This window comes from Pristiophorus japonicus, unplaced genomic scaffold (assembly GCF_044704955.1).
Source record: "Pristiophorus japonicus isolate sPriJap1 unplaced genomic scaffold, sPriJap1.hap1 HAP1_SCAFFOLD_1567, whole genome shotgun sequence".
Classification (NCBI taxonomy): Eukaryota; Metazoa; Chordata; class Chondrichthyes; family Pristiophoridae; genus Pristiophorus; species Pristiophorus japonicus.
Genome location: NW_027251244.1, coordinates 10,001 through 35,143, shown reverse-complemented (window position 1 = coordinate 35,143; position 25,143 = coordinate 10,001). Strand labels below are relative to the sequence as shown.

The window sequence follows — 25,143 nt, the reverse complement described above, 5'->3', positions numbered from 1 at the left end:
GTATCGGGGGAACACTGACCCACTCCCTGTATCGGGGGAACACTGACCCACTCCCTGTATCGGGGGAACACTGACCCACTCCCTGTATCGGGGGAACACTGACCCACTCCCTGTATCGGGGGAACACTGACCCACTCCCTGTATCGGGGGAACACTGACCCACTCTCTGTATCGGGGAACACTGACCCACTCCCTGTATCGGGGGAACACTGACCCACTCCCTGTATCGGGGGAACACTGACCCACTCCCTGTATCGGGGGAACACTGACCCACTCCCTGTATCGGGAGAACACTGATCCACTCCCTGTATCGGGGGAACACTGACCCACTCCCTGTATCGGGGGAACACTGACCCACTCCCTGTATCGGGGGAACACTGACCCACTCCCTGTATCGGGGGAACACTGACCCACTCCCTGTATCGGGGGAACACTGACCCACTCCCTGTATCGGGGGAACACTGACCCACTCCCTGTATCGGGGGGAACACTGACCCACTCCCTGTATCGGGGGAACACTGACCCACTCCCTGTATCGGGGGAACACTGACCCACTCCCTGTATCGGGGGAACACTGACCCACTCCCTGTATCGGGGGAACACTGACCCACTCCCTGTATCGGGGGAACACTGACCCACTCCCTGTATCGGGGGGACACTGACCCACTCCCTGTATCGGGGGAACACTGACCCACTCCCTGTATCGGGGAGAGCACTGACCCACTCTCTGTATCGGGGAACACTGACCCACTCCCTGTATCGGGGGAACACTGACCCACTCCCTGTATCGGCGGGAACACTGACCCACTCCCTGTATCGGGGGAACACTGACCCACTCCCTGTATCGGGGGAACACTGACCCACTCCCTGTATCGGGGGGAACACTGACCCACTCCCTTTATCGGGGAACACTGACCCACTCCCTGTATCAGGGGAACACTGACCCACTCCCTGTATCAGGGGAACACTGACCCACTCCCTGTATCGGGGGAACACTGACCCACTCCCTGTATCGGGGAACACTGACCCACTCCCTGTATCGGGGAACACTAACCCACTCCCTGTATCGGGGAACACTGACCCACTCCCTGTATCGGGGGGAACACTGACGCACTCCCTGTATCGGGGGAACACTGACCCACTCCCTGTATCGGGGGGAACACTGACCCACTCCCTGTATCGGGGGAACACTGACCCACTTCCTGTATCGGGGGAACACTGACCCACTCCCTGTATCGGGGGGAACACTGACCCACTCCCTGTATCGGGGGGGAACACTGACCCACTCCCTGTATCGGGGGAACACTGACCCACTCCCTGTATCGGGGGAACACTGACCCACTCCCTGTATCGGGGGGGAACACTGACCCACTCCCTGTATCGGGGGAACACTGACCCACTCCCTGTATCGGGGGAACACTGACCCACTCCCTGTATCGGGGGAACACTGACCCACTCCCTGTATCGGGGGAACACTGACCCACTCCCTGTATCGGGGGAACACTGACCCACTCCCTGTATCGGGGGAACACTGACCCACTCTCTGTATCGGGGGAACACTGACCCACTCCCTGTATCGGGGAAACACTGACCCACTCCCTGTATCGGGGCACTTGACACAGTCGGGACTCTAGCCACGTGTTCAGCCAGCTGTGCTCAAAATCTAACTGGGATTTTTAGGTGTTCTGCGAAACGAGGAACCTCTGCAACTCCCGCTGTCAGTTGGCAGGAATATCCACCAACAATAATTTTAGCTAGGGCATCCAAAAATCGTATCCTCGTCGCCAATCTTTGATATCTTTAGACACCACTACTCACAAACACACACTCGCCACAAGATGGTTCCTTGACAGTACTGCATCACATGACCTTTTTTATTGTTATTACATCAGTAGTCCACTAGGTGGAGCTCTATTACATTGACGCTCTCCCCGTCTCGGAGCATCTTCATGCACTTCCTGTACCAGATCATCTTAATATAATCGCTGTATCTTAATAAAGAGGAAAGAGAGGCGGAGAGGTTCAGGGAGGGAATTCCAGAGTTTAGGGTCTCGGCAGATGAAGGCACGGCCGCCAATGGTGGAGCAATTAAAATCGGAGGAGCACAGATATCTCGGACACTTACAGGGCTGGGGTAAGGTTACCGAGATAGGGAGGGGTGTAGTAGCTGGATGAGGTTACAGAGCTAAGGAGAGTTGTAGGTGCTGGAGGAGGTTACAGTGATAGGGAGGGGTGTAGTGGCTGGAGGAGGTTACAGAGATAGGGAGGGGTGTAGGGGCTGGAGGAGGTTACAGAGCTAGGGAGTGGGTGTAGGTGCTGGAGGAGGTTACAGTGATAGGGAGGGGTGTAGTGGCTGGAGGAGGTTACAGAGCTAAGGAGGGTTGTAGGGGCTGGAGGAGGTTACAGAGATAGGGAGGGGTGTAGGGGCTGGAGGAGATGACAGAGATAGGGAGGGGTGTAGGGCTGGAGGAGGTTACGGAGATAGGGAGGGTGTAGGGGCTGGAGGAGGTTACAGAGATAGAGAGGGCTGTAGGGGCTGGAGGAGGCTACGGAGATAGGGAGGGGTGTAGGGGCTGGAGGAGGTTACAGAGATAGGGAGGGTTGTAGATGCTGGAGGAGGTTACAGTGATAGGGAGGGGTGTAGGGGTTGGAGGAGGTTACAGAGATAGGGAGGGGTGTAGGGTCTGGAGGAGGTTACAGAGATAGGGAGGGGTGTAGGGCTGGAGGAGGTTACAGAGATAGTGATGGGTGTAGGGGCTGGAGGAGGTTCCAGAGATAGGGAGGGGGTATAGGGGCTGGAGGAGGTTACAGAGATAGGGAGGGGTGTCGGGACTGGAGGAGGTTACAGAGATAGGGAGAGGTGTAGGGGCTGGAGGAGGTTACAGAGATAGGGAGGGGTGTAGGGCTGGAGGAGATTACAGAGATAGGGAGGGGTGTAGGGGCTGGAGGAGGTTACAGAGATAGGGAGGGGTGTAGGGCTGGAGGAGATTACAGAGATAGGGAGGGGTGTAGGGGCTGGAGGAGGTTACAGAGATAGGGAGGGGTGTAGGGGCTGGAGGAGGTTTCAGAGATAGGGAGGGGTGTAGGGGCTGGAGGAGGTTACAGAGATAGGGAGGGTTGTAGGGGCTGGAGGGGGTTACAGAAATAGGGAGGGGTGTAGGGGCTGGAGGGGGTTACAGAAATAGGGAGGGGTGTAGGGGCTGGAGAAGGTTACAGAAATAGGGAGGGGTGTAGGGGCTGGAGAGGGTTACAGAAATAGGGAGGGGTGTAGGGACTGGAAGATGTTACAGAGATAGGGTCAGGTGTAGGGGCTGGAGGAGGTTACAGAGATAGGGAGGGGTGTAGGGGCTGGAGAACGTTACAGAGATAGGGAGTGGTGTAGGGACTGGAAGATGTTACAGAGATAGGGAGGGGTGAAGGGTTGGAGGAGGTTACAGAGATAAGGAGAGGTGTAGGGCTGGAGGAGGTTACAGAGATAAGGAGGGGTGTAGGGGCTGGAGGAGGTTACAGAGATAGGGAGGGGTGTAGGGCTGGAGGAGATTACAGAGTTAGGGAGGGGTGTAGGGGCTGGAGGAGATTACAGAGATAAGGAGGGGTGTAGGGCTGGAGGAGGTTACAGAGATAGGGAGGGATGTAGGGCTGGAGGAGATTACAGAGTTAGGATGTGTGAGGCTATGGGTGGATATGAAGACGAGGTTGAGAATTTATGAATCGAGCGGTTGCTGAGCCGATCAGCGAACACGAGGGTGATGGGTGAATGGGACAGGGGCAGCAGAGTTCTGCATGGCCTTAAGTTTCTGCAGGGTAGATGATGGGAGGCCGGCCAGGAGTGCGATGGAATAGGTCAGTCTGGAGGTTACAAAGGCTCGGATGAGGGTTTCAGCAGCGGATGAGCTGAGGCAGGGGGCGGAGACGGGCGATGTTGCTGAGGTGGAAATAGGCGGGCTGGTGTATTTGCTTCATGGGTTCTTTGCTGAACAATTCATAGCAACACACTGCTGTTAAAAACTAGTTGGTTTATTGGCAAAGAGTTTAACAATCACACTACACGTTACCAGTTCATCCACCAGGCTCACAACTGCATATAGAAACATAGAAACATAGAAAATAGGTGCAGGAGTAGGCCATTCGGCCCTTCTAGCCTGCACCGCCATTCAATGAGTTCATGGCTGAACATTCAACTTCAGGGCCCCATTCCTGCTTTCTCACCATACCCCTTGATCCCCTAGCAGTAAGGACCTCATCTAACTCCTTTTTGAATATATTTAGTGAATTGGCCTCAACAACTTTCTGTGGTAGAGAATTCCACAGGTTCACCACTCTCTGGGTGAAGAAGTTCCTCCGCATCTCGGTCCTAAATGGCTTACCCCTTATCCTCATCGTGGATCACCTCGACCCAACTGGCTGGGGTTTTATTGAGTCTTGTGAACATCACATGACTGGCTAAGCCACTCCCACTTCAACAGCTCTACAACTATTTCAGTTTAAACAATAATCATGTGCCCGCTTATTAAAGGGGCACTGAAACCGACACATTAAACAAATTAAACTTTAAACGGTCAAATTAAAGTTTGGTTGCCGTGGGCGACGATGCACTCCAGTCCCTCCGGCGCCCACCTCTCGCGGAAGGCCGCGAGCGTACCGGTGGACACCGCGTGCTCCATCTCCCGGGGAACACCCTGGCCCGGATGTAACCGCGGAAGAGAGGCAGGCAGTCGGGCTGAACGACCCCCTCGATCGCCCGCTGCCTGGAACCGGCTGATGGCCCCCCCCTTGGCCAGGCCCAGGAGCAGTCCTACCAGGAGGCCCTCCCGACCTGCCCGCTCCCCTCCGCACAGGGTGCCCAAAGACCAGGAGTGTGGGACTGAAGTGCAGCCAGAATTTGAGGGGCAGCCCCTTCAGATATTGGAAGAGGGGGGCTGTAACCTCGCACACTGAACGTAGACGTGGAACACGGACTTCTCCCGACCGCGGAAATGGCAGGCGGCCTGGGAGCCCGTGAACCGACTTAAAAACCGATCGCACGGGACTGCTCCGTGCACCACCCTCCAGGCCAAGTCCCCGATAAATAGAGGGAGGACTCCCGCGTAGAGAGCCCTCCATCGGGGGACCCCCTGCCTCCTCCGGACGTCAAGATGGTGCCCCATGGCCTGTCCGGACGGCAGACCAGGATGGCAAAAGTGAAGAGTACAAGAGCTCCGCAAAGCTGTGAGCATGCACACAGGTGCGTACATTGCAGGCGGTCTGAGCTACACTGCGGGTATATGGCCTGAAGCTCAACTCGGCCTCAAATTTGACACCAAGATTGCGAAAAGTCCGGTTGATGCAAAAATGGGCAAATTGCGAGGAGGACACAAAAAATCTGCAAAAGGACATAGACAGGCTGAGTGAGTGGGCAAACATTTGGCAGATGGCGTATAATGGGGGAAAATGTGAGGTTATCCACTTTGGCAGAAATAACAGAAAAGCAAATTATAATTTAAATGGAGAAAGATTGCAAAGTGCCGCAGTACAGCGGGACCTGGGGTTACTTGTGCATGAAACACAAAAGGATACTATGCAGGTACAGCAAGTGATCAGGAAGGCCAATGATATCTTGGCCTTTATTGCAAAGGGGATGGAGTATAAAAGCAGGAAAGTCTTGCTACAGTTATACAGGGTATTGGTGAGGCCACACCTGGAGTACTGCGTGCAGTTTTGGTTTCCATATTTATGAAAGGATACACTCGCTTTGGAGGCAGTTCAGAGAAGGTTCACTCGGTTGATTCCGGAGATAAGGGGGTTGACTTATGAGGAAAGGTTGAGTAGGTTGGGCCTCTACTCATTGGAATTCAGAAGAATGAGAGGTGATCTTATCGAAACGTATAAGATTATGAGGGGGCTTGACAAGGTGGATGCAGAGAGGATGTTTCCACTGATGGGGGAGACTAGAACTAGGGGGCATGATCTTAGAATAAGGGGCCGCCCATTTAAAACTGAGATGAGGAGGAATTTCTTCTCTCAGAGGGTTGTAAATCTGTGGAATTCGCTGCCTCAGAGAGCTGTGGAAGCCGGGACATTGAATATATTTAAGACAGAAATAGACAGTTTCTTAACCGATAAGGGGATAAGGGGGCGGGCAGGGAAGTGGAGCTGAGTCCATGATCGGATCAGCCATGATCGTGTTAAATGGCGGAGCAGGCTCGAGGGGCCAAATGGCCGATGTTCCCGATGTTGGGGAAGTCCAGAACCAGGGGACACAGTCTAAGGATAAAGGGTAAGCCATTTAGGACCGAGATGAGGAGAAACTTCTTTACCCAGAGAATTGTGAACCTGTGGAATTCTCTACCACAGAAAGTTGTTGAGGCCAGTTTGTTGGATGTATTCAAAAGGGAGTTAGATGTGGCACTTACGGCTAAAGGGATCAAGGGGTATGGAGAGAAAGCAGGAAAGGGGTACTGAGGTGAATGATCAGCCATGATCATATTGAATGATGGTGCAGGCTCGAAGGGCCAAATGGCCTACTCCTGCACCTATTTTCTATGTTTCTATGTATTTCTTATGTTCTTATAACTTGGAGACAGCAGGGGGGGGGTTGAGGCAATGGCGACAGTGAGATGGTATCGCCTCGGCCCTGCCAGAGGTGCATTGATGAGCTATTCGACAACAAGAGGTGACGCTTCGTTAAGACAGGAGCCATCCAGGATGATGACATCGTAAAAACATGGCCACCCAGGGTGATGACAGCAGTAAAACATGGCCATCCAGGGTGATGGCATCGTAAAAACATGGCCACCCATGGTGATGACATCCTTAAAACATGGTCGGCCAGGGTGATGACATCATAAAATTATGGCCACCCAGGGTGATGACATCATTAAAACATGGTCACCCAGGGTGATGACATCATAAAAACAGGGCCACCCAGGGAGATGACTTCATTAAAACATGGCCGCCGAGGGTGATGACATCCTTATAATATGGTTTCCCAGGGTGATGACATCATTAAGATATGGTCACCCAGGATGATGACATCATAAAAACATGGCCGTCCCACCCGGTGACACATGAGCTTGTGTTGGAAGAGCAGGGAGAGAGATTGAGTCAGAGAGACAGAGTGAGAGACAGAGTTTGGGCAGTTTGTAAAGTGCGGAGTGAGTCGGTTCCTGTTGATGGTGTCGGCCTGTCGTCGATCGACGGTGAATTTAGAAATGGAAGCCAAAATTGAGTAGGCCCCAGTGAGATTTGAACTCACGACCGCTGGTTTACAAGACCAGTGCTCTAACCCCTGAGCTATGGAGCCACTGTGACACTGGCTCCTGTTTCCATCTTACTATTGTTAACAAGGAGGTGATCCATCCCTGAACATTGACAGAATCTTACAACACACAAGGAGGGCCATTCGGCCCATCGTGTCTGTGCCGGCTCTGTGAGAGAGATTATTCCCCGCCCCCCGCACTTTCCCCACAGCCCGGCAAGTATTTATCCCATTCCCCGGTGAAAGTTATTACTGGGATCAATTCTGAGGGACAGGATAAACCTACATTTAGAAAGACACAGATTAATCAAGGTCGGTCGGTGTGGATTTGTTCAGGGAAGGCCGTGTCTGACTAACTTGATTGAGTTGTTTGAGGAGGTAACAAGGAGGGTCGATGAGGACAAGAGAAATACAGGGACTAGCACCAACCCTTGTCCATGGCCTTCTTCGACCTCACAAAGGCCTTTGACACCGTCAACCGCGAGGGTCTATGGAGCGTCCTCCTCCGTTTCGGCTGCCCCCCAAAAGTTCCTCACCATCCTCCGGCCTGCTCCACGACAACATGCAGGCCGCGATCCTGACCCAACGGATCCATCACAGACCCCAATCCACGTCCGGACCGGGGTCAAGCAGGGCTGTGTCATCACCCCCAACCCTCTTCTCAATCTTCCTCGCTGCCGTGCTCCACCTCACAGTCAACAAGCTCCCCGCTGGAGTGGAACTAAACTACAGAACCAGTGGGAACCTGTTCAACCTTCGCTGTCTCCAGGCCAGGTCCAAGACCACCCCAACCTCTGTCGTCGAGCTACAGTACGCGGACGACGCCTGCGTCTGCTCACATTCAGAGGCTGATCTCCAAGTCATCGTCAACATCTTCACCGAGGCGTACGAGAGCTCGGGCCTTACACTAAACATCCGTAAGACAAAGGTCCTCCAGCAGCCTGTCCCCGCCGCACAGCACTGCCCCCCAGTCAGCAAGGTCCACGGGGCGGCCCTGGACACCGGGGACCATTCCCCAAACCTCGGGAGTCTCTTATCAACAAGGGCAGGCATTGACCACCAGATCCAACACCGCCTCCAGTGCACCAGTGCAGCCTTCGGCCGCCTGAGGAAAAGAGTGTTTGAAGACCAGGCCCTCAAACCTACCACCAAGCTCATGGTCTACAGGGCTGTAGTGATACCCGCCGTCCTGTATGGCTCAGAGACATGGACCATGTACAGTAGACAGCTCAAGTCGCTGGAGAAATACCACCAACGATGTCTCCGCAAGATCCTACAAATCCCCTGGGTTACGTACCGAGAGCTGGAAATGGGATTAGGCTGGGTAACTGTTCTTCCGACCGGCACAGACACGATGGGCCGAATGGCCTCCTTCTGTCTCATAATGTTCTCTGATTCTATTATTTTGGTTAGGCAAGGTTACTAACGGTTATGGAACCGAGGCGGGTAGATGGAGTTAAAATGTGGATCAGCCCTGATCTAATTAAATGGCGGAACAGGCTCGAGGGATTGTGACAAAGAGAGACGGTGAGAGACAGTGACGTAGAGGGCAGAGAGAGAGAGCAACAGGCTATGAGAGAGGGAAAGGAGTGGGAGAGAGGGGGATGGAGTGAGAGAGAGAGAGGAGAAGGGGAAACTGGGAGGAGGAAACAGGGACAGCGGAGAAAGAGAGGGAAGGAGTGAGAGAGAGGCGGGAGGGGAAAGAGAGGGAGGGGATAAGAACATAAGAAATAGGAGCAGGAGTCGGCCATTCGGCCTCTCGAGCCTGCTCCGCCATTTAATACGATCATGGCTGATCCGATCATGGACTCAGCTCCACTTCCCTGCCCGCCCCCTTATCTCCTTATCGGTTAAGAAACTGTCTATTTGGGATGGAGAATGAAACAGTTAATTCAGAGACCATGGTCCAGACTTAAAGAAGGCTAACTTTGAAGGTATGAGGCGTGAATTGGCTGGGATGGATTGGCGAATGATACTAAAGGGGTTGACTGTGGATGGGCAATGGCAGACATTTAGAGACCGTATGGATGAACTACAACAATTGTACATTCCTGTCTGGCATAAAAATAAAAAAGGGAAGGTGGCTCAACCGTGGCTATCTCGGGAAATCAGGGATAGTATTAAAGCCAAGGAAGTGGCATACAAATTGGCCAGAAATAGCAGCGAACCCGGGGACTGGGAGAAATTTAGAACTCAGCAGAGGAGGACAAAGGGTTTGATTAGGGCAGGGAAAATGGAGTATGAGAAGAAGCTTGCAGGGAACATTAAGACGGATTGCAAAAGTTTCTATAGATATGTAAAGAGAAAAAGGTTAGTAAAGACAAACGTAGGTCCGCTGCAGTCAGAATCAGGGGAAGTCATAACGGGGAACAAAGAAATGGCGGACCAATTGAACAAGTACTTTGGTTCGGTATTCACTGAGGAGGACACGAACAACCTTCCGGTTATAAAAGGGGTCGGGGGGTCTAGTAAGGAGGAGGAACTGAGGGAAATCCTTATTAGCCGGGAAATTGTGTTGGGGAAATTGATGGGATTGAAGGCCGATAAATCCCCAGGGTCTGATGGACTGCATCCCAGAGTACTTAAGGAGGTGGCCTTGGAAATAGTGGATGCGTTGACAGTCATTTTCCAACATTCCATTGACTCTGGATCAGTTCCTATGGAGTGGAGGGTAGCCAATGTAACCCCACTTTTTAAAAAAGGAGGGAGAGAGAAAACAGGGAATTATAGACCGGTCAGCCTGACATCGGTAGTGGGTAAAATGATGGAATCAATTATTAAGGATGTCATAGCAGTGCATTTGGAAAGGGGTGACATGATAGGTCCAAGTCAGCATGGATTTGTGAAAGGGAAATCATGCTTGACAAATCTTCTGGAATTTTTTGAGGATGTTTCCAGTAGAGTGGATAAGGGAGAACCAGTTGATGTGGTATATTTGGACTTTCAGAAGGCGTTCGACAAGGTCCCACACAAGAGATTGATGTGCAAAGTTAAAGCACATGGGATTGGGGGTAGTGTACTGACATGGATTGAGAACTGGTTGTCAGACAGGAAGCAAAGAGTAGGAGTAAATGGGTACTTTTCAGAATGGCAGGCAGTGACTAGTGGGGTACCGCAAGGTTCTGTGCTGGGGCCCCAGCTGTTTACACTGTACATTAATGATTTAGATGAGGGGATTAAATGTAGTATCTCCAAATTTGCGGATGACACTAAGTTGGGTGGCAGTGTGAGCTGCGAGGAGGATGCTGTGAGGCTGCAGAGCGACTTGGATAGGTTAGGTGAGTGGGCAAATGCATGGCAGATGAAGTATAATGTGGATAAATGTGAGGTTATCCACTTTGGTGGTAAAAACAGAGAGACAGACTATTATCTGAATGGTGACAGATTAGGAAAAGGGGAGGTGCAAAGAGACCTGGGTGTCATGGTACATCAGTCATTGAAGGTTGGCATGCAGGTGCAGCAGGCGGTTAAGAAAGCAAATGGCATGTTGGCCTTCATAGCAAGGGGATTTGAGTACAGGGGCATGGAGGTGTTGCTACAGTTGTACAGGGCATTGGTGAGGCCACACCTGGAGTATTGTGTACAGTTTTGGTCTCCTAACCTGAGGAAGGACATTCTTGCTATTGAGGGAGTGCAGCGAAGGTTCACCAGACTGATTCCCGGGATGGCGGGACTGACCTATCAAGAAAGACTGGATCAACTGGGCTTGTATTCACTGGAGTTCAGAAGAATGAGAGGGGACCTCATAGAAACATTTAAAATTCTGACGGGGTTAGACAGGTTAGATGCAGGAAGAATGTTCCCAATGTTGGGGAAGTCCATAACCAGAGGTCACAGTCTAAGGATAAGGGGTAAGCCATTTAGGACCGAGATGCGGAGGAACTTCTTCACCCAGAGAGTGGTGAACCTGTGGAATTCTCTACCACAGAAAGTTGTTGAGGCCAATTCACTAAATATATTCAAAAAGGAGTTAGATGAGGTCCTTACTACTAGGGGGATCAAGGGGTATGGCGAGAAAGCAGGAATGGGGTACTGAAGTTGAATGTTCAGCCATGAACTCATTGAATGGCGGTGCAGGCAAGAAAGGCCGAATGGCCTACTCCTGCACCTATTTTCTATGTTTCTATGTTTCTATGTTTCTATGTCTTAAATATATTCAATGTTCCAGCTTCCACAGCTCTCTGAGGCAGTGAATTCCACAGATTTACAACCCTCCGAAAGAAGAAATTCCTCCTCATCTCAGTTTTAAATGGGCGGCCCCTTATTCTAAGACCATGCCCCCTAGTTCTAGTCTCCCCCATCAGTGGAAACATCCTCTCTGCATCCACCTTGTCAAGCCCCCTCATAATCTTATACGTTTCGATAAGATCACCTCTCATTCTTCTGAACTCCAATGAGTAGAGGCCCAATCTCCTCAACCTTTCCTCATAAGTCAACCCACTCATCCCCGGAATCAACCGAGTGAACCTTCTCTGAACTGCCTCCAAAGCAAGTATACCCTTTCCTAAATATGGAAACCAAAACTGCACACAGTATTCCAGGTGTGGCCTCACCAATACCCTGTATAACTGCAGCAAGACTTCCCTGCTTTTATACTCCATCCCCTTTGCAATAAAGGCCAAGATACCATTGGCCTTCCTGATCACTTGCCTTTTGTGTTTCATGCACAAGGAACCCCCAGGTCCCGCTGTACTGCAGCACTGTGCAATCTTTCTCCATTTAAATAATAACTTGCTCTTTGATTTTTTCTGCCAAAGTGCATGACCTCACACTTTCCAACATTATACGCCATCTGCCAATTTTTTGCACACTCACTTAGCCTGTCTATGTCCTTTTGCAGATTTTTTGTGTCCTCCTCACACATTGCTTTTCCTCCTATCTTTGTATCGTCAGCAAACTCAGCTACATTAACTCAGTCCCTTCTTCCAAGTCGTTAATATAGATTGTAAATAGTTGGGGTCCCAGCACTGATCCCTTCAGCACACCACTAGTTACTGTTTGCCAACCGGAGATTGAACCATTTATCCCGACTCTCTGTTTTCTGTTAATTAGCCAACCCTCTATCCATGCAAATATATTACCCACAACCCCGTGAACTTTTATCTCGTGCAGTAACCTTTTATGATGGGGAGAGAGAGAGTGGAAGGGGGGGCGGGGGGGAGAGTGAGAGAGAGAAAGGGAGAAGGGGAGAGAGAGAAGGGGAGAATCTGAAAGGAATGGGAAAAATGAGCGAGAGGAGATGGAAAGTGAAAAGGCAGAAGCGGGAGAAATGAGAGTCACATATTTAAATACAAAACTAACTTTGAGTAGGCCCCAGTGAGATTTAAACTCACTACCCCTGGTTTACTAGACCAGTGCTCTCACCCCTGAGCTATGGAGCCACCTGTCCTGTGAAAAACAGGGGAAGGAGCAGGAAAGAGAGGGGAAGGGAAAAGAGAGAGTGGAAGGAGTTCGAGAGGGAAGGGGAAAGAGAGGGAGGGGAAGGAGTGAGAGAGAGGGAAGTGGAGATTGGGAGAAGGAGAGAGGGGCAGGGGAGAGAGAGAGGGAAGGGGAAAGAGAGGTTATGGGAAGAGAGGGGGAAGGAGTGCGAAAGAGAGGGGAAGGGGAGAGAGCGGAAGGGGAGAGAGATGGGAAGGAGTGAAAGAGGAGTAAAGGGAGAGAAAGGAGAAGGGGAGAGAGGGGGGAAGGGGTGAGAGAGAGGGGGGAAGGAGAGAAAGGAGAAGGGGAGAGTGGGGGGGGAAGGAGTGAGTGAGAAGGGGAAGGGGAGTCAGGGAGGAAGTGTGAGAGGAAAGGAAAAGAGAGAGGGGGAGGGGAAAGAGAGGGGGGAAGGGGAGAGAGAGTGTGTAAGGGAGGGAAAGGGAGGGAAAGGGAGGGGAAGGGGAGTGAGTGGGGAAGGAGTGAGAGAGAGGGGGAAGCGGAGACAGGGAGGAAGTGAGAGTGGAAGGGGAGAGGGAGAGGGGAAGGAGAGAGAAAGGGGCGTGGAAAAAGAGAGGGAGGGAATGGAGATTGAGAGTGTGGAAGGGGAGGAGAGAGAGGGGAAGGAGTGAGAGAGAGGGGGAAGGAGTGAGAGAGAGAGAGCAGAAGGGGAGACTGGGAGGAGGAAACAGGGACAGCGGAAAAAGAGAGGGAAGGAGTGAGAGAGAGGTGGGAGGGGAAAGAGAGGGAGGGGATAAGAACATAAGAAATAGTAGCAGGAGTAGGCCATTCGGCTCCTCGAGCCTCATCCGCCATTTAATACGATCATGGCTGATCCGATCATGGACTCAGCTCCACTTCCCTGCCCGCTCCCCTTATCCCCTTATTCCCTTATCGGTTAAGAAACTATCTATTTCTGTCTTAAATATATTCAATGTCCCAGCTTCAACAGCTCTCTGAGGCAGCGAATTCCACAGATTTACAACCCTCTGAGAGAAGAAATTCCTCCTCATCTCAGTTTTAAATGGGCGGCCCCTTATTCTAAGACCATGCCCCCTAGTTCTAGTCTCCCCCATCAGTGGAAACATCCTCTCTGCATCCACCTTGTCACGTCCCCTCATAGTCTTATACGTTTCGATAAGATCACCTCTCATTCTTCTGAATTCCAATGAGTAGAGGCCCAACCTCCTCAACCTTTCCTCATAAGTCAACCCCCTCATCTCCGGAATCAACCGAGTGAACCTTCTCTGAACTGTCCCCAAAGCAAGTATATCCTTTCGTAAATATGGAAACCAAAATTGCATGCAGTACTCCAGGTGTGGCCTCACCAATACCCTGTATAACTGTAGCAAGACTTCCCTGCTTTTATACTCCATCCCCTTTGCAATAAAGGCCAAGATACTATTGGCCTTCCTGATCACTTGCTGTACCTGCATACTATCCTTTTGTGTTTCATGCACAAGTAACCCCAGGTCCCGCTGTACTGCGGCACTTTGCAATCTTTCTCCATTTAAATAATAACTTGCTCTTTGATTTTTTTCTGCCAAAGTGCATGACCTCATACTTTCCAACATTATACTCCATCTGACAAATTTTTGCCCACTCACTTAGCCTGTCTATGTCCTTTTGCAGATTTTTTGTGTCCTCCTCACACATTGCTTTTCCTCCCATCTTTGTATCGTCAGCAAACTTGGCTATGTTACACTCAGTCCCTTCTTCCAAGTCGTTAATATAGATTGTAAATAGTTGGGGTCCCAGCACTGATCCCTGCAGCACCCCACTAGTTACTGTTTGCCAACCGGAGATTGAACCATTTATCCCGACTCTCTGTTTTCTGTTAATTAGCCAACCCTCTATCCATGCAAATATATTACCCTCAACCCCATGAACTTTTATCTCGTGCAGTAACCTTTTATGATGGGGAGAGAGAGAGTGGAAGGGGGGGGCGAGAGAGAAAGAGAGCTGAAGGGGAGAGTGAGAGAGAGAAAGGGAGAAGGGGAGAGAGAGAAGGGGAGAATCTGAAAGGAAAGGGAAAAGTGAGAGAGAGGAGATGGAAAGTGAAAAGGCAGAGGCGGGAGAAATGAGAGTCACATATTTAAATACAAAACTAACTTGGAGTAAGCCCCAGTGAGATTTGAACCCACGACCCCTGATTTACTAGACCAGTGCTCTAACCCTGGAGTTATGGAGCCACTTGCTTTGGAAAAGATAAGGGAAGGAGCAGGAAAGAGAGAGGAAGGGAAAAGAGAGAGTGGAATGAGTGAGAAAGAGGGAAAGTGGAGAGAGAGGGAGGGGAAGGGGAGAGAGGGGAAGGAGTGAGAGAGAGGAGAAGGGGAAAGAGAGGGAGGGGAAGGGGAGAGAGCGAGGGAAGGGGAAAGAGAGGTTAAGGGAAGAGAGGGGGAAGGAGTGCGAAAGAGAGCAGAAGGGGAGAGAGCGGAAGGGGAGAGAGATGGGAAGGAGTGAAAGAGAGCGGGAAAGGGAGAGAAAGGAGAAGGGGAGAGAGGGGGGAAGGAGTGAGAAAGAGGGGGAAAGTGAGAGAAAGGAGAAGGGTGGGCGGGGAAGGAGTCTGAGAGAGGGGGAAGGGGCGAGAGGGGGGAAGGAGTGAGAGGGAGGGGGAAAGGGAGACAGAGAGAGGAAGGGGAGAGAGAGAGGCGGGGAGAATGTAGAAGGGCAGAGAGAGGGGAAGGAGTAAGAAAGAGGGAAGAGAGAGGGGAAGGGGAAAGAGAGAGTGGAAAGAGTGAGAGAGAGGGGGAAGGGGAGAGAGAGAGAGAGGGAGGGGTAGGGGTGAAAGACGGGAAGGAGAGAGACGAGGAGGGAAAAGAGGGGGTTAGGGGACGGGGAGAGAGAGTGTGTGACGAAGGAGTGGGAAGGAATGAGAGAGAGGGATGGGGAGAGGAAAGAGACGGAGAGAGAGAGAGAGAGAGAGTCGAAGGGAGGAGAGAAGGGAAGGAGTCAGATCGGGAGGGGAAGGGGAGAGAGAGAGACAATCTGAAAGGAAAGGGAAAAGAGAGTGAGACAGAGAAAGATGAACAATGAATTTAAATACTAAACTAATTTGGAGTAGGCCCCAGTGAGATTTGAACTCACGACCCCTGGTTTACTCGACCAGGGCTCTAACCCCTGAGTTATAGAGTCACCTGCTTAGATGAGAACAGGGGAAGGAGCAGGAAGGAGAGAGAGAGGGGAAGGAGTGGGAAAGACCGGGAGGGAGGGGAAGGGGAGAGAGTGAGGAAGGAATGAGAGAGTGGGGGAAGGGGAGAGAGAGAGGGAGCAGGGGAGAGAGAGAGTGGGGTGGGGAAAAAGAGGTTGAGGGGAAGAGGGGAAAGGAGTAAGATAGGGAGGGGATTTGAGTACAGGGGCAGGGAGGTGTTACTACAGTTGTACAGGGCCTTGGTGAGGCCACACCTGGAGTATTGTGGACAGTTTTGGTCTCCTAACTTGAGGAAGGAAGTTCTTGCTTTTGAGGGAGTGCAGCAAAGGTTCACCAGACTGATTCCTGGGATGGTGGGACTGACATATCAAGAAAGACTGGATCAACTGGGCTTGTATTCACTGGAGTTCAGAAGAATGAGAGGGGATCTCATAGAAACATATAAAATTCTGACGGGTTTAGACAGGTTAGATGCAGGAAGAATGTTCCCGATGTTGGGGAAGTCCAGAACCAGGGGTCACAGTCTAAGGATAAGGGGTAAACCATTTAGGACCGAGATGAGGAGAAACTTCTTCACCCAGAGAGTGGTGAACCTGTGGAATTCTCTACCACAGAAAGTTGTTGAGGCCAATTCACTAAATATATTCAAAAAGGAGTTAGATGTCGTCCTTACTACTCGGGGGATGGCGAGAAAGCAGTACTGAAGTTGAATGTTCAGCCATGAACTCATTGAATGGCAGTGCAGGCTCAAATGGCCAACTCCTGCACCTATTTTCAAGTGAGAGGGAGAGAGAGAGGAACAATCTGAAAGGAAAGGGAGAAGAGCTGGACAAAGGCAAAGAATGATGGACAGTGTATTACAATATTGAGCAAATTTTGCATAGACCCCGGTGAGATTTGAACCCACAACCCCTGGTTTACTAGACCACTGCTCTAACCCCTGAGCTATGGAGCTACATGATTTAGGAAAGACAGGGAGAAGGAGCAGGAAAGAGGCGGTGGGGGGGGAAGGGAAAAGAGAGAGGTGAGGAAAGAGAGGGAGGGAACGGAGAGAGAGTGTGTGGCGAAGGAGTGGGAAGGAATTAGAGAGAGGGGGAGAAGGGGAAAGACGCAGGGGAAGGGAGAGAAAGTTGAAGAAATCAGAGAGAGGGGAAAGGGGAGACTGGGAGGGGGAAAGGGAGATTCAGGGGAAAGAGGTGGAAGGAGAGAGTGAGAGACAATCTGAAAGAAAAGGGAAAAGCAAGAGAGACAGGCAGAGAAAGATGTATGATGAATTTACACACCACATTAATTTTGAGTAGGCCCCAGTGACATTTGAACTCATGACCAGTGCTCTAACCCCTGAGCTATGGAGCCACCTGTAACACCAGCTCCTGTTTACATCTTACTATTGTTAACAAGGAGATGGGGCCCGAATAATCATTCTCGGTGATTCATCCCTGAACATTGACAGAATCTTCCAGCACACAAGGAGGGCCATTCGGCCCATCGTGTCTGTGTCGGCTCTGTGAGAGAGATTATTCCCCTCGCCCCCCGCTCTTTCCCCACAGCCCGGCAAGTATTTATCCCATTCCCCGGTGAAAGTTATGACTGGGATCAATTCTGAGGGACAGGATAAACCTACATTTAGAAAGACACAGATTAATCAAGGTCGGTCGGTGTGGATTTGTTCAGGGAAGGCCGTGTCTGATTAACTTGATTGAGTTGTTTGAGGAGGTAACAAGGAGGGTCGATGAGGACAAGAGAAATACAAGGACTAGCACCAACCCTTGTCCATGGCCTTCTTCGACCTCACAAAGGCCTTTGACACCGTCAACCGCGAGGGTCTATGGAGCGTCCTCCTCCGTTTCGGCTGCCCCCCAAAAGTTCGTCACCATCCTCCGGCCTGCTCCACGACGACATGCAGGCCGCGATCCTGACCCAACGGATCCATCACAGACCCCAATCCACGTCCGGACCGGGGTCAAGCAGGGCTGTGTCATCGCCCCCAACCCTCTTCTCAATCTTCCTCGCTGCCGTGCTCCACCTCACAGTCAACAAGCTCCCCGCTGGAGTGGAACTAAACTAGAGAACCAGTGGGAACCTGTTCAACCTTCGCTGTCTCCAGGCCAGGTCCAAGACCACCCCAACCTCTGTTGCCGAGCTACAGTACGCGGACGACGCCTGCGTCTGCTCACATTCAGAGGCTGATCTCCAAGTCATCGTCAACATCTTCACCGAGGTGTACGAGAGCTCGGGCCTTACACTAAACATCCGTAAGACAAAGGTCCTCCAGCAGCCTGTCCCCGCCGCACAGCACTGCCCCCCAGTCAGCAAGGTCCACGGCGCGGCCCTGGACACCGGGGACCATTCCCCAAACCTCGGGAGTCTCTTATCAACAAGGGCAGACATTGACCACCAGATCCAACACCACCTCCAGTGCGCCAGTGCAGCCTTCGGCCGCCTGAGGAAAAGAGTGTTTGAAGACCAGGCCCTCAAACCTACCACCGAGCTCATGGTCTACAGGGCTGTACTGATACCCGCCCTCCTGTATGGCTCAGAGACATGGACCATGTACAGCAGACAGCTCAAGTCGCTGTAGAAATACCACCAACGATGTCTCCGCAAAATCCTGCAAATCCCCTGGGTTACGTACCGAGAGATGGAAGGTGGGATTAGGCTGGGTAACTGTTCTTCCGACCGGCACAGACACGATGGGCCGAATGATCTCCTTCTGTCTCATAATGTTCTCTGATTTTATTATTTTGGTTCGGCAAGGTTACTAACGGTTATGGAACCGAGGTTGGTAGATGGAGTTAAGATGTGGATCAGCCCTGATCTAATTGAATGGCGGAACAGGCTCGAGGGGCTGTGACAAAGAGAGACACAGAGATGGAGAAGGAGAGACAGTGACGCAGAGGGAAGAGAGAGAGAGCAACAGGCAATGAGAGAGGGAGAGAGACAGAGAGAGGGGAAAGGCAAAAGCGGAGAGACAGAGTGAGAAGCTGGGAGACGGAGAGAGGAATAAGGCGTGAGAAAGATTGGTGAAGGGGGCAAGAAGGTTCCTGTAGTTCTCGGGTCGGTCTCAGAGATGTTTAATATTTATAATTAAATCTCTAGTTAATTGACAGTGAATTTAAATACTGAGCTAATTTTGAGTCGGCCCCACTGAGATTTGAACCCACGACCCCTGGTTTACGAGACCAGTGCTCTAACCCCTGAGGTATGGGGCCACCTGCCCTGGGCTGTGGGTCAGTCCCCAGTTAGTGCTGTGTGTTTGAAGAATGAGGAGGGGTCAGTGAAACGCTCAGATTGTGTCTCATCCCCCAGACTCCTGCCTCCGTCTCTTCAATATTCACTTCTCAACATCGATATATCGGGTCTTTCACGTAGTAAAACATCCCAAGGCAACTCAGTCACACTCTGTCCCAATCTCTCTGTCTCTCTATGTCAGTCTCTCAATCTCACTCTCTCTCTCTATCTTTCACTTTCTCTCTCTCAGTGTATCTGTCTCTCCATCTCTCACTCTCACTCTATCACATGTTCTCTCTTTGTGTCTCTCTTACTATCTCTCACTTTCTCTCTGTCTGGCGAGGAGGAAAGAGAGAGAGGGGATAGGAAGAGAGGGAAGGGGGAGAGGGGGAAAGGGAGAGAGGGAAGGGGAGAGAGGGGGAAAGGGAGAGGGGGAAGGGGAGAGAGGGGAAAGGGGTCAGATGGAAACGAAAAGCGAGGGTGAGGGAGGAGGCAGTGGAGTGAGAAGGGGATAGAGAGAAGGGAAGGGGAGAGAGAGGGGAATGAGTGAGGGAGAGGGAAGGGGAGAGAAAGGGGGAAGGAAAGTGGAGAGGAAGTGGAGAAAGAGTGGGGAAAGAGGAGAGAGGGGGAAGGAGTGAGAGAGAGGCGTAGGAGTGAGATATAGAGGGTAACGTGTGTGTAAGAGTGGGAAGGGGAGAGAGAGCGAGGGGGAGGAGAAAGGGAATGGGAGAGAGGCTGGAAGGTGAGAGAGAGGGAAGGCGAGAGAGTGATGGGGAGAGAGTTGGAAGCGGGAAGAGGGGGGAAGGAGAGTGAGAGACGGGGAAAGCAAGATAGCAGGAAAGGGAGAGAGGGGTAAAAAGATGCAGACCAGGTCATGATGGGGAAGGGTGAGAGAGATTTGGAAGGGGAGCCTGTTGTTCCAGAGTCTGTCTCGGAGCTGTAATATTTATAATTCAACCCTTGTTAATTGAAATACTGGGCTAATTTTAAATAGCTTCGAGTGAGCCAACTGCTCTGAGAAAGGCAGGGGAAGGAGCAGGAAAGAGAGAGGAGAGGAAAAGAGAGAGTGGAAGGAGTGAGAGAGAGGGGGAAGGGGAGAGAGAGGGAGGGGAAGGGGAGAGAGGGGAAGGAGTGAGAGAGAGGGGGAAGGGGAGAGAGAGGGAGGGGAAGGGGAGAGAGGGGAAGGAGTGAGAGAGAGGGGGAAGTGGAGACTGGGAGAAAGAGAGAGAGGCAGGGGAGAGAGCGAGGGAAGGGGAAAGAGAGGTTAATGGAAGAGAGGGGGAAGGAGTGCGAAAGAGAGGGGAAGGGGACAGCGCGGAAGGGAAGAGAGATGGGAAGGAGTGAAAGAGGGGTAAAGGGAGAGAAAGGAGAAGGGGAGACGGGGGGGAAGGAGTGAGAAAGAGGGGTAAAGGGAGAGAAAGGAGAAGGGGAGAGAGGGGGGAAGGAGTGAGAGAGAGGGGGGAAGGAGTGAGAGAGAGGGGGAAGGGGAGACAGGGAGGGGAAGGGGAGAGAGAGAGTCGGGGAGAATGTAGAAGGGGGGAGAGAGGGGAAGGATTAGGAAAAAGGGAAGAGAAAGGGAAAGGAAAAGAAAGGGAGGGGAAGAAGAGAGAGAAGGGGAGAATCTCAAAGGAAAGGGAAAGGAGAGAGAGACAGGAGGGCACCTGCTCTGGGAAAGACAGGGGAAGGAGCTGGGGAGAGAGAGAGGGGAAGGGAGGGAGAGAGGGAAAGGAGTGAGAGAGGGAAGGAGAGAGAGTGAAAGGCAGGAGAGAGAGAGAAGGGGAGACAGAGGCAGGGAAGGGAAAGAGGGAGTGGATGGGGAGAGTGAGGGGAAGGAGAGGAAGGAGAGAGAAAAAAGCGAGGGAGAAGGATAGAGAGCGAGGGGGAAGGAAAGAGGGTGGGGTGAGGGAGGTGGAAGGGGAGAGAGGGGAATGAGTGAGAGACGGGGAAAATGAGACAGAGAGAGAGGGAGAAAAAGATGTAGAATGGGGAAGGGAGAGAGAGATTTGGAAAGGGAGAGTGAGTGTAAGAGAAATGAGCCTGTTGATCCATGGTCGGTCACAGAGCTGTTTAATATTTATAATTAAAGCTGTTGTTAATTGACAGTAAATTTAAATACTGAGCTAATTTTTAGTAGGCCCCAATGAGATTTGAACCCACGACCCCTGACCCCTGAGCTATGGAGCCACCTGCTCTGTGAAAGACAGGGAAAGGAGCAGGAAAGAGAGGGGAAGGAAAAAGAGAGGGTGGAAGGAGTGAGAGAGAGGGGGAAGGGGAGAGAGAGGGGGAAGGGGAGAGCGAGGGGGAAGGGGAGAGAGAGGGGGAAGGGGAGAGTGAGTGTAAGAGAAATGAGCCTGTTGATCCAGGGTCGGTCACAGAGCTGTTTAATATTTATAATTAAAGCTGTTGTTCATTGACAGTAAATTTAAATACTGAGCTAATTTTTAGTAGGCCCCAATGAGATTTGAACCCACGACCCCTGACCCCTGAGCTATGGAGCCACCTGCTCTGTGAAAGACAGGGAAAGGAGCAGGAAAGAGAGGGGAAGGGAAAGAGAGGGTGGAAGGAGTGAGAGAGAGGGGGAAGGGGAGAGAGAGGGGGAAGGGGAGAGAGAGGGAGGGGAGAGAGATGGGAAGACGAGAGAGGGAGGAGACAGGGGAGAGAGAAAGGAAGGGGAGAGAGAGGGAGAATGGGGAGAATCTGAAAAGAAAGAGAAAAGAGAGAGAGAGGAGAGAGGGGATGGAAGATAGGGGAAGGGAAGAGGGAGAGTGAAAAGGCAGAAGGGGCAGGGAAGCGAGTGGGTAGGGGAGAGAGGGGGAGGGGGAGAGAGGGAAGATAGAGGAGGAAGGAGAGAGAGGGCAACGAGTGGGGAGAGAATGAAAGTAGAGAGGGAAGGGGAGAGAGGAGAGAGAGGGGAAGGAGAGACAGGGGAAGGGGAAAGAGAGGGTGAAGGAGTGAGACTGAGCGGGGAAGGGGAGAGAGAGGGAGAATCTGAAAAGAAAGGGAGAAGAGAGAGAGAGAGGAGGGAGGGGAGAGAGGGGAAGGGGAGAGGGTGAGAGGGTGAGAGGGGGGAATGAGTGAGAGACGGGGAAAGTGAGATAGCGGGAAAGGGAGAGAGGGGTAAAAAGATGTAGAACGGGTCGTGATGGGGAAGGCAAAGAGAGATTTGGAAGGGGAGAGAGAGTCTTTTATTCCAGGGTCCGTCTCGGGGATGTTTAATATTTATAATTAAAGCCCTTGTTAATTGACAGTGAATTTAAATACTGAGCTAATTTTAAACAGGCCCCAGTAAGATTTGAACTCACAACCCCTAGTTTACAAAACCAATGCTCTAACCCCTGAGCTATGGAGCCAAATAGCAATACTGGAAGGAGCAGGAAAGAGATAGTGGAAGGAGTGAGAGAGAGAGGGGAAGGGGAGAGGGGGAAGGAGTGAGAGAGAGGGGAAGGGGCGAGAGAGATGGGAATGGGAGACATGGAGGAAGAGAGTGGAAGAGAGGAGGGAAGGAGTGAGAGGGGAACGGGAGAATGGGACAGGGGAATGGGAAAGTGATGGTGAAGGAGTGAGACCGAGCGGGGAAAAAGGGAGAGAGAGTGAAGCCTGTTGTTCCAGGGTCGGTCTTGGGGCTGTTTAATATTTATACTTAAAGCCCTTGTTAATTGACAGTGAATTTAAACACTGAGCTAATTTTAAACAGGCCCAAATAAAATTTGAACCCACGACCCCTGGTTTACTAAACCAGTGCTCTAACCCCTGAACTATGGAGCCACCTGCACCGGAAAAGACAGGGGAAGGAGCAGGAAAGGGAGGGGAAGGGAAAAGAGAGAGTGGAAGGAGTGAGAGAGAGGGGGAAGGGGAAAGAGAGAGGGGAAGGGGAGAGAGATGGGAAGGCGAGAGAGTGAGGAGACAGGGGAGATAGAAAGGAAGGGGAGAGAGAGGGAGAATGGGGAGAATCTGAAAAGAAAGGGGAAAGTGAGAGAGAGAAGAGAGGGGAGGGAAGATCAGGGAAGGGGAGAGGGAGAGTGAAAAGGCAGAGGAGAGAGTGGGTAGGGGCGAGAGAGGGAAGATATAGGAGGAAGGAGAGAGAGGGGACGGGGAAAGAGAAGGTGAAGGAGTGAGACCGAGCGGGGAAGGGGAGAGAGAGGGAGAATCTGAAAAGAAAGGGAGAAGAGAGAGAGAGAGGGGAAGGAGAGAGAGGGAGGGAAGGAGTGAGAGAATGAAAGTAGAGAGGGAAGGGGAGAGAGGAGGAAGGAGAGAGGAGGAAGTGGAAAGAGAGGGTGAAGGAGTAAGACTGAGCGAGGAAGGGGAGAGGGGGAGAATCTGAAAAGAAAGGGAGAAGAGAGCGAGAGAGGGGAAGGAGTGAGAGGGGAAGGAGTGAGAGAATGAAAGTAGAGAGGGAAGGGGAGAGAGGAGGATGGAGAGAGAGGGGAAGGGGAAAGAGAGGGAGAATCTGAAAAGAAAGGGAGAAGAGAGAGAGAGAGAGAGGAGGGAGGGGAGAGGGTGAGAGAGGGGAATGAGTGAGAGACGGGGAAAACGAGATAGCGGGAAAGGGAGAGAGGTGTAAAAAGATGTAGAACGGGTCGTGATGGAGAAGGGAGAGAGAGTGTAAAAGAGACAAGAAGAGAAGAGGGGGAAGGGTGTGAGGGGAGCCTGTTGTTCCAGGGTCAGTCTCGGTGCTGTTTAATGTTTATAATTAAACCCCTTGTTAATTGACGGTGAATTTAAATACTGAGCTCATTTTGAGTCGGCCCCAGTGAGATTTAAACTCACGACTCCTGGTTTACATTACCAGTGTTCCAATCCCTGAAACATACAAAAAGAGAAAATAGGTACAGGAGTCGGCCATTCGGCCCTTCGATCCTGCACCCTCATTCAATAAGATCATGGCTGATCATTCACCTCAGTACCCCTTTCCTGCTTTCTCTCCATACGCCTAGATCCCTTTAACCGTAAGGGCCATATCTAACTCCCTCTTGAATATACCCAATGAACTGGCATCAACAACTCTCTGCGGCAGGGAATTCCACAGGTTAACAACTCTCTGAGTGAAGAAGTTTCTCCTCATCTCGGTCCTAAATGGCCTACCCCTTATCGTTAGACTGTGTCCCCTGGTTCTGGACTTCCCCAACATCGGGAACATTTTTCCTGCATCTAACCTGTCCAGTCCCGTCAGAATTTCCTTCGTTTCTATGAGATCCCCTCTCATCCTTCTAAATTCCAGTGAATAAAGGCCCACTTGATCCAGTCTCTCCTCATATGTCAGTCCAGCCATGCCAGGAATCAGTCTGGTGAACCTTCACTGCACTCCCTCAATTGCAAGAATGTCCTTCCTTAGATTAGGAGACCAAAACTGAGCTATGGAGACACCTGCTCTGGGAAAGACAGGGAAAGGAAAAGAGAGTGGAAGGGAAAAGAGAGAGTGGAAGGGGAGAGAGAGGGGCAAGGGGAATGAGAGGGAAGGGAAAGGAGTTAGAGAGAGGGTGGGGAATGGGAGAGAGAGGGGAAGGGGAGAGAGTGGGGAAGGGGAGAGATCGGGGAAGGGGAGAGAGAGGGGAACGGGAGAGAGTGGGGAAGGGGAGAGAGAGGGGAACGGGAGAGAGAGGGGAAGGGGAGAGAGAGGGGATGGGGTAAAAAGATGTAGAACGGTCGTAATGCGATGGAAAGAGAGAGCGGAAAGAGTGGTTAAGGGAAGAGAGGGGGAAGGAGTGAGAAAGAGTGGGGAAGGGGAGAGAGCAGAAGGGGAATGAGAGAGGGGAATCAGAGAGACGGGAAGGGGAAGGGGAGAGAGGGGAAGGAGTAAGAGAGAGGGGGAAGGGGAGACAGGGAGGGGAAGGGGAGAGAGGGGGGAAGGGATGGAGAGAGGGAAAGGAGAGAGAGAGAGGAAGGATTGTGAGAGACGGAAGGAGAGAGAGAGGGGGAAGGGGAGAGGGTGAGGCGAGGGAGGGGGAAGGATGAAGAGGCGAATGAGTGGGAGACGGGGAAAGCGAGACAGTGGGAAAGGCAGAGAGGGGTAAAAAGATGTAGCACGGGTCGTGATGGGGAAGGGAGAGAGAGATTTGGAAGGGGAGAGAGAGTGTAAAAGAGATGAGAAGAGGAGAGGGGTGCCTGTTGT

General features: G+C 51.7%; 4 non-coding genes across 4 annotated transcripts; all 4 read right to left on the bottom strand.

Annotated features, from left to right (window-relative positions):
- Nucleotides 1–7,209: 7,209 nt before the first annotated feature.
- Nucleotides 7,210–7,282, bottom strand: trnat-ugu (transfer RNA threonine (anticodon UGU)). The gene has a single exon. It is a non-coding gene; the product is annotated as a tRNA-Thr (tRNA).
- A 5,263-nt stretch (nt 7,283–12,545) lies between these two features.
- On the bottom strand, nt 12,546–12,618 carry trnat-agu (transfer RNA threonine (anticodon AGU)). Its single transcript has one exon. It is a non-coding gene; the product is annotated as a tRNA-Thr (tRNA).
- Nucleotides 12,619–18,942: 6,324 nt separating this feature from the next.
- On the bottom strand, nt 18,943–19,015 carry trnat-cgu (transfer RNA threonine (anticodon CGU)). The gene has a single exon. It is a non-coding gene; the product is annotated as a tRNA-Thr (tRNA).
- Nucleotides 19,016–22,311: 3,296 nt separating this feature from the next.
- Nucleotides 22,312–22,384, bottom strand: trnat-ugu (transfer RNA threonine (anticodon UGU)). Its single transcript has one exon. It is a non-coding gene; the product is annotated as a tRNA-Thr (tRNA).
- Nucleotides 22,385–25,143: the final 2,759 nt, after the last annotated feature.